The following is a 9,416-nucleotide window of genomic DNA, read 5'->3' as shown; positions in this document are numbered from 1 at the left end:
TGACCACTCCCCTTTTTAAAATCACATCCACTTCAAACCACACCCATGTTATCACAAGGACTTTTAAGACCATACCCACATTAATGGTGGTAGCACAGAAAAAAACCGAAGTGGTTGGTGCTCACTGTGGGGATATCACCCGTCATTCATATGTGAAAGAAGTTTATTATGTCATATCCATATTTCTCCTCCCCTGTGGATAGTACAGCAACCCACAGCATATAATTACACACCTTGGACACCATATAATATTTCCAAATGCTAACAAACCCCTGCCAGGTTCACCTCCCACAGGCAGCATAGGGCAGGCAGAGTATGGTAAACACAGGCAGCATAGGGCAGGCAGAGTATTGCACACAGGCAATATAAGACAGGCAGAGTATGGCACACACATGCAGGGTAGGGCAGGCAGCATAGGGCAGACAGAGTATTGCACACACAGGCAGCACAGGGCAGGTAGCGTATGGCACACACAGGCAGGGTAGGGCAGGCAGTATAGGGCAGACATAGTATGGCACACACAGGAGGCTTAGGGCAGGCAAAGTATGGCACACACAGGCAGCATAGGGCAGGCAGAGTATGGCACACAAAGATAGGGTAGGAAGTATGGCACACATGCAGGGTAGGGCAGGCAAAGTATGGCACACACAGGCAGCATTGGGCTGGTAGAGTATGGCACACACAGGCAGCATAGGGCAGGCAGAGTATGGCACACACAGGCAGAGTATGGCACACACAGGCAGCATAGGGCATGCAGAGTATGGCACACAAAGACAGGGTAGGGCAGGCGAAGTATGGCACACATGCAGGGTAGGGCAGGCAAAGTATGGCACACACAGGCAGCATTGGGCTGGTAGAGTATGGCACACACAGGCAGCATAGGACAGGCAGAGTATGGCACACACAGGCAGAGTATGGCACACACAGGCAGAGTATGGCACACACAGGCAGAGTATGGCACACACAGGCAGAGTATGGCACACACAGGCAGGGTAGGACAGGCAGTGCATACAGTGACACAATACTGGCACTGCTTCTACAGTCAGAGGTGTGAACAGGTGAATAATGTGGGTGCTTACAGTCTGATCTTGAGTTGTAAATAATGCAGGGGGTGAACAATGCAGGGATTAAAATTTGTGAACAATACAGGGAATTACAGCCTGAATCTGAGGTGTGAACAATGCAGGGGTCAAATTATTCCCAGTACTGATACCATTTAAATCTTACACAGAGTTAAGAAGATACAGCAGTGGAGGGCCACACAGGTGGAGGGCCACACAGGTGCGGCCGTGGGCCACCAATTGGACAGCACTGTTATAAAGAAATGGTGACACTACAAGAGGGAAAAGAGAGCTGATAAAGAAGATTATGGCTAGAGAGTCTCAAACAGTGGCAACCTTTCTAGGATAATACTGCAGGCAAGCAGAGTCAGTGTCACCCCTTTATAGAACCTAGATTTGACACTACAAATATATCACTGTTTTCCAGATTTTCTTTCTACCACAGACACCTTTAGATCAGCTTCAGACTTTAACACGTCTATGAAATCCATATTCTCCCAGGTATTGTACGATATTTTAAAGGGAGTTAGAAGAATGTTTAGAGGGCTTGTTTTATACTCTCTTGTGCCACCCCCATAAGACATTCTTGTAGAATCTATTTTATTTCCAACCACTATTGCAGCAGCAGTCATAAATAAGCCCCCATAGCTTTTAAAAATGTATTTGTTAGCTATCATTCAAATAAAGGGTTATGTGGCCACAAAAAAAAATTGAATCAGTTTACATTGATTATATATTAAATAGAACTATTACAAGAAGATTTGTCGCCTGCGGGAAATCTCCAGTACCCACTTGCAACAAATCTTAGCATTGGTGCTGGTATGAATCGCCTGCGATAAAACATAAGTGCAGTGATATTTCAAACATTGGTGTACAAGTTATTCAGATATCAGAATCCCAGATTTCCCCCTAACTGACCATCAAGTAGGGCTTTCAGGTGTTTCAAAGAGAGCAAATGGTGTTAGAGTTAGTGGCCTTTTAGCCGAGCCAAGCTACCACTGCTCTAGGTCCCACCACAGGGGCAGACTCAGTTTGAGAAACATTTTTATATGTAACTCCCCCAGTGATTGTAGTTAATGACCTTGTTTAGGTCCTGGCTGGTGCTTCTCTTTGCTGAAAGATACACCGGCCTGGGGTACATGCTGCCATCTTCAGCTGATTCCCAATGGCCCTTTTGGCTGTGCAGGACCGTAAACTAATCCAGACAAAACACACTATTTCTATTAGATGGCATCTCGTACAGGAACTGCAGTGGGTCTTAGTTGGTAAGTTACTACTCCCAAACCTATCTGTGCCACCTGAATGGGCTCTTAATTCCTTTATTTGCAGTTCCAAGTCTAGGAGGTAGGCAGGAGGTAATAAATAAGTGTGTTTGGAACTTGCTTTCAGGATGGGGCCAAAGTTACCCAAGTCAAGGAAGGTGTAACTATACCTGACTGTTGATAATACAAATAGAATCATAGACATTATTAAAAAAAGCAGCACATAATGTCCTTTTATCTTGAGCTTCGCTGAAACCTTTGAGCTAATGTCCGATTAGGTTGTTCGACCACAGAGAAATGCCTGAAACACCCATCCCACCTAGTGCTCTTTATGCTAGATTAAGCACCTTGCCTGATATTATCCTTAAAGTAAGGTCACACACCAATATTTTTATCACTATTATCTAGTAGGGTACTTTGGGCCTTCCCAGGGGTCCTGGAAGAAGTTCACTTGATGGCCAAGCCTGAAGGCCATTTAGGGTAATTTCTTATTTGCTCTTCTAGATCACACCAAAAAACCCAGCCTGAAGGTCAAGTAGGTGATATTTAGGGTGAATGCTTATGTACTACTCTGAGTATTTTTTTAACCTGTTGCTGACCGGTTTATAACAACAGAGTTGTAGAAGTGTAATCAATATGTTGGCTGCCTACATTGCTGAAGTTTAAGTGCTCATAGAATATTTATTGAGTGATACCAGACACCAACAGAGATGGTTGGCTGTAACAACAGAGCCCTGTGCACAGTTAAGCCCTCTAAGGGGCAAGAAACCCGCACAAAGATAAATCACTATAGATGCCTCTCTAATTGGCTGTTGCAATTTAAATCACAGTAAGGGAATTGCTAAAAGTATCTCCGCAGCAGCAGAATAATAGGCAATGTAGGTTATATGGTAGCCTGGTATTGAAACAAATTGAACTGATGGAATATAAATCTTGGGATTCTTAGAAAGTAAACATTTGTATGAACTTGACCTAAAGAAGAAAGTAGAGCACATATGGCTGAATATACCTACTTAGCTTCATTCTAGCTGATGCTGAAAATGTCAGCTCCTAGTGTTCAGGCTCCTGTTGCCTGTATGTATGTATATCTTTATGTATATAGTGCTACTAGGATACACAGTAGCACATTGTTCTTTGGCTGAAGAAGCCATAGTCTTAACCAGGGGTCCCAAACTTTTTACCTGTGAGCTTTATTCAAATGTAAAGAGTTGGGGAGCAGCACCACCCTGAAAAAAGTCCTAGGAGTGCCAAAAAAAGGCTGTGATTTGGTAGAACCCAGGTCAAAAGGGATTCTGGGAACAAATTCCTTAAGGCTCTTAGGATATGTTGGAAGCCATTTGTCCAGAGTGTAATTAATTGTTTTTAAGAGGAAAAAGCTATATCAAATATATAAATGACATTCCATGCTATGCCCTGGAATCCCGGCTATTTCCTGGTTGAATCGTGTATATATTTTGTTTCTTCGCAGAATTACGGGTGGGTACAGCGCTAACCATCACATTTCTGAAATAAAACAGAGAGGAGAAGAGGCAGAGGCCTGTAATTTGTACTAACCCTGTCTTTTTTGGAAGCAGACAGTTCCCTCCTCAAAGGAGCAGTGGAACATAAACGGAGTCTCTGAAACCAGGGTGGAAATGTTATAATCAAATAAATCTCTAACACAACCATGTGTGACATGAAAATCCTGTATAATTATCCAGCTTTGGTTCAATCTATTCATGTCACTTTGGCAATTAATACCAAAAACAAGTCTAATGGCTTGGCCACAGGGCAACATACACAAATTGCTTGTAGTGAATGTGATTGTAAGTACCGCTGGCATAGAACTTATGGGGATGATGTACAATCTCTGTAAAGTGCTGCGGTATATAGTGGTGCTACATCGTTAGGTGTGGGACCTGTTATCCAGAAACCCATTATCTAGAAAGTTATGGAAAAACCATCTCCTATAGACTTTATTATAAGCAAATTATTCTAATATTTTAAAATGATTGCTTTTTTCTCTGTAATAATAAAACAGTAGCCTGTACTTAATCCCAACTAAGGTATAATTTTAAAAAATCAGCCAAATATCATTTGGGAAGGTTTTGGCTTGTTGTTGTGGTCCTCTCCCTGACAGCCTACATCCCGCCAATGTGATTCAGTCGTTTGGCCCTTGGTCCAAATGATCGGATATCACCCATCTCAAGGTGGGCATATTGGGGAAAGATTCACTTCTTTGGCAATCTTGCCAACCGAGCGTATCTTTCAGTTTATGCTTTAATGGGGGCTAGCAGCAGCATGTAAATATCTGGCTTACTACACAATTACATTACATAGTGAAATATGCACAGTTTTTTTCTGTTGTTTATTGAACATATGTGCTCCAGATTACACAGGTCAGGGAAATGGCATTTTCACTTTTTTTTAATGTTCATCACAGCATACGCAAGTAGCACTGTATAAATAAAATATACTGTAAGTTAAAATTTGCAGTCAAAAAACTAAAACTCAGTAAGGAACTAGCCTATAAATGCTGCAGTGTTAAAGTGCAATACAAGGCAGCAGTCAACCATTTTTTACTTATTTATTGCACTATGCACACTGCTTTCTGCTCTTAACTAATTGCCAAACATCTCTGGGCTCTGTTCTGCATTCAGATGTGCTCATCGAGGGCCCTCCACCCCAACCATGGAGCCCCCTGACACCAATCCGAATCCCCCCTCGTGCAAGCCAAGCAGCTATGCTACAAGCTTAACTTAGTTAAGCTTAACTTCTTAACTGCTGCACAGAGCACACTGAGCATGTGCAGTGCCACTGACACTTAAAATATGTTAACAAGATCAGATGAGGAAAAATTGTAAGGGCCGGATTAGGACTGTTACAATTTGGATGAATCTCTGGGTTCGTATGGTAAATTCAGCAAATCTTGATCGGGCAGGTTTGTTCTTCTGTCGGGTGTGGTTTGTTGATGCTGTCCCTGATCCGACGACGCTTATGCCTGCCATTATAGTTTAATTATTTGGCCCTAGGGCTTTAAGTGGGCATATGGGGAGAATATCCACTCATTTGGCAACCTTTAGACCGATTTGCCAGCTTATCTGAACCTGTATGGGCAACACTGACGCGCTTTTCCAACCGACATCTGGCCTGAAATTGTCCTGATCTCGATTGGGCAGGTTTGATTTTTCAGTCAGATCGGGGACCACATCGCCTTGTTGATGCACCCCCCATTCGATGGCCCCTATGCATGCCGTTTTAATTTGGCCCTAGGGTCAAACAGTCGTAGGTGGGCACATCGGGAGAAGATCCACTCGCTTGGTGACCTCGCCAAGCGAGGGGATCTTACCGTGTATGGCCATCTTTAACTATCCCTACGGGGGACAGGTGTAAAGAGCAGGGAAGTGGCAGTATTACTATAGCAGTTTGACACACTGTTTTGGGGGCTACACCTAATGGCAGGTGCCCAACTTCTCTGTTGCCTGAAATGCAGTGACAGTTAAATCACTTGCCTAACATGATTGCAGGGTGTGCCCTTGTGTTTATTTTCCTTTGGAATCATACTTTTTTTGTGTTGTGGCCAATGCTAAATAGCGGTTATACTGCATAATATGCTATAAAATTACAAGGTGTGCAGAATGGATGTGCTTATTGAGCTTAGCATCTCCCAGACACTGAGGTACTACTTTGCCTTACTGAGCTAAAATTAGGACATTATGCAGGGAAACCATCTGAAAATCCAGAAAATGCTCCCACTGAAATGCATTAGTACATGAAGGTACTGCATAAAAAATAAGGTAAAATTTGGTTAAATGTAATACAAGAGAACATAAAATGGTGGGGTTTGATTTTAGTAATATTAAAGCCCTGTAGGTGGGCATGCATGCAGAACAATTCTTTGTTTAGCTATGGTTGTTTTTATGTTGCCTCCTAGTGAGTGAGCGCATGTAAGTCTCTAACAGTGAGTGGCACATAGTAATAGCTTTGTGGGCTAATGCTCCAAGGAGAGAGTAGTTTCTTGTGAGCGCGGGCAACTAATCTCTCCAAAATGCCTTTCCACCAGTAACAATGTGAATTGCTGGTGAAAAGGTCTACGCGTCACATCGTTTTTCTGAAGTCGCGCATGGTTTCCTCCTTTAGGCAACTTTGCGTGACTTCTGAAAGACAAAGTGATGCATAGGCCTTTCCACCAGTGATTCTCTTTGTTGCCAGTGGAAAGGCATTTCAGAGAGATTAGTCACCTGTGGTAGCAGAGATTTATCTTGATCTCTTCAAGGGGCATATTGGTCTTAAGATTGTAGGGAAAGATACCCTTAATTGGTGAGTTTGTCAAACTTTGGTCAAGGTAGATAAATCCAAGGTGGATACGATTGTTTCCTGCTAACTAAACTCCCAGCATCGCACTTTAAGCCATATACTTAAAGTAGGATCCGAAAGTTCAAAATCTGTGACAGCTGCTTGGGATTTTCCGCATAAGAAGTTTTACTATATTAAAAACATTTAACATTGCAAGGCAAGGCCTTCCCTGCCTTACCCCAAAACCAGCCCTGCCAAACCTAACATCAGTGGTATACCTGGTGGGGAGCAGACCCAATAAGGACACTTGGCCTCTGCACGCCTCACAGCCCATAATCCCCATTCTAGACCCTTGCAGCCCACAGTCTCTGTTCCTACAGCCCTTTGTGGACCCTCCTTTTACTTCTAGTACTAGTCTAGTGTGGGGGAAATAGAGGGTGGCAGGAGACCTTGGGTTACACTGAAGTTACGCTGCTTTCTAAAATTAATGTATCTACCTTAGGGTGAAGATACACAGAGCTACTTAGTAACAGCTACTTGTCATGGCTACTGAACGCCAGAATACCCTGCCATAGACAATACTGAGAATTTCCTCCACTAAAACACACGTAGAGACAGTTATCAGGAAATGATCAGCATTGTCTATTTTAGTAGCTGTTATATTAGCTGTTGCTAATAGTAGCTCTGTGTGTCTTCACCCTTATAACAATACTACTTACATCATATATGGCTATGCTTGGTGGCCCTGACCTTAAAAGGGACACTTTCATCATGAAAACATTTCAATATCATTTAAGGAATAAAAGTAGCACTCCTGTTACTGCTTTCCCCCACTGCTGTGATTCCAGCTCAGCCTTATTGAAATAACCTTGTCCTGGCTGATGCCACACGGGGCTGATTCTCAGCCAGTGAAAAAACACCATCGGGGATAAGCCCCTATGCTGGCACAAGCCTCCTGCCTTAACTGGAAGAACTGTCTCCACCTGAGTGCAGGCAGACACAGCTGATATCAGCCAAAAAATGCAAGAGTTTGCATTTCACAGCCGGTGTCAGTCGCATCTGCCTGCACCAGGGCAGAGACAGTGCTTCCGGGTGCAGTCAAGGTAGGAGGCTGATGCCAGTGTAGGGGCTGATGCCGGTGTAAGGGCTGATTCTCGGCCTGTGTTTTTCTGCAGGCTGAGAATCATCCCTGTGTGGCACTAGCCTAAAGGTGGCCATACACCGTAAGAAACGCTTGTTTGGCGAGGTCGCCAAGTGAGTGGATCTTCTCCCAATATCCCACCTTAGGGTGGGCGACATCAGGTTAATGTGGCCAAACGACCGTATTAGAACGGGGGGTATAGGTGCCCGTCGGTTTGGGGACCACATCAAAAGCCGTTGCGGTCCACGATACGACGAAGAATCAAATTTAACCCTTCTTATCTCTCCAGCCTGTTAATCATTGGTGATTTAAGTACAGTAGAAAGGACTATATGAACCGACTGGCTAGTGGTGGCTATATTTTTAATAGAAAATAATATACAATATAACATTTCAGGCGATAGTTTCCCTTTAAAGGGTAACATTTCACACTCCCCTGCTGCAGAGTTACAAGCCGGGCCATGCTCTGCCTATGGTCACACACTGGGAGTTGTGGCTGTGCAACAGCTGGAGTCCCCCACCCCGATTTCAGAACGTTTGACCTTGTCGGAGCTGTAGTTTCCCTTTTTAGGAGAATAAGCTCAGTGTATCCTGATGTATCAAGGGAAACATTCCCTCCTTTTCATCTCGTATCAGGTTGTGAAACCGTTGGGGCTCCGAGGGAGCAGAATCATTCAGCTTTACAGAGGGCAAAACAAGCGATGTCACAACTCCGTCTCTGGGTCATGGGACTCGGGAACCGTGCCTGGGGTGAACAAGCAAAGATGGTTATTATTTAGAGATTCCTAGCATTCCCCCAGCCTTCCACGAAGGAAGAACACTTATTTGGGGGGGGAGAAAAAAACAGGAAATAAAACGTAACTTGTTTTGGAATCAGGAGGGGTATTCTCAGTCCACAGTTTCAGATATGGATTTAATTAATTACTACTCTATATATAACAAAGCATACTACATATCCAGCTTTTCGCTTCACTTTTAGAATAAGCTGGCCGTACAAGAGACGATCTGCCTGATTTGGCCTTCTATTCCCTGAGGCCATTTAGGCTCACTCAGTAGCTAACAATGGGATTATACAGTTGAGCCTTTGGACAGCAGTATCAAGGGCCCACCAGGACTGCCACACCAGGGGCCCAACACCCCTTCAGGTGCCCCCTGCCCCAGTCGTGAACTGATGCTGCAACTCACTGCCCTACATGTATTTTATACTTACTTTGCCTATGGAGACCTGTCGAACAAGGATTGCATCAGTGTGTCCATGCAGTCCTTGGCTGACAGATATCTGTATATATAATCTGATAGATATCAGTTGCCAAGAACCCACACGAGGATAAGCTGCCATCTAAAGCTGGCCATACAAGTTCAGATCTTAGTCTTCTTCTGACGAAAGTTCGGAAATCGGTCGTACATTTAAATGTACATTGAGATTGTAGGGTAAAGCCCTTAAAATACAAATGAAATAGCTAGCAGACACCAATTGTACAAAAGTACTTCTATTGTAGGTCCCCCAAACATATTGCATGATACACAATCCATTCGCAGATTTTTTCGTTAGCTGATCAAAACTTTCTAACCTTGCTGATGGACACAATGGACGAAACAAGCAGTCGGCATGGTATGAAAATTATCGGGATGGTATTTGGGAGCGCACAAACGAAAAAAGATTTCGAACAATTTTATC

The sequence above is a fragment of the Xenopus tropicalis genome, chromosome 8 (genome assembly GCF_000004195.4).
Source record: "Xenopus tropicalis strain Nigerian chromosome 8, UCB_Xtro_10.0, whole genome shotgun sequence".
In the NCBI taxonomy this organism is placed as follows: domain Eukaryota; kingdom Metazoa; phylum Chordata; class Amphibia; order Anura; family Pipidae; genus Xenopus; species Xenopus tropicalis.
This window is presented reverse-complemented; position numbering follows the sequence as displayed.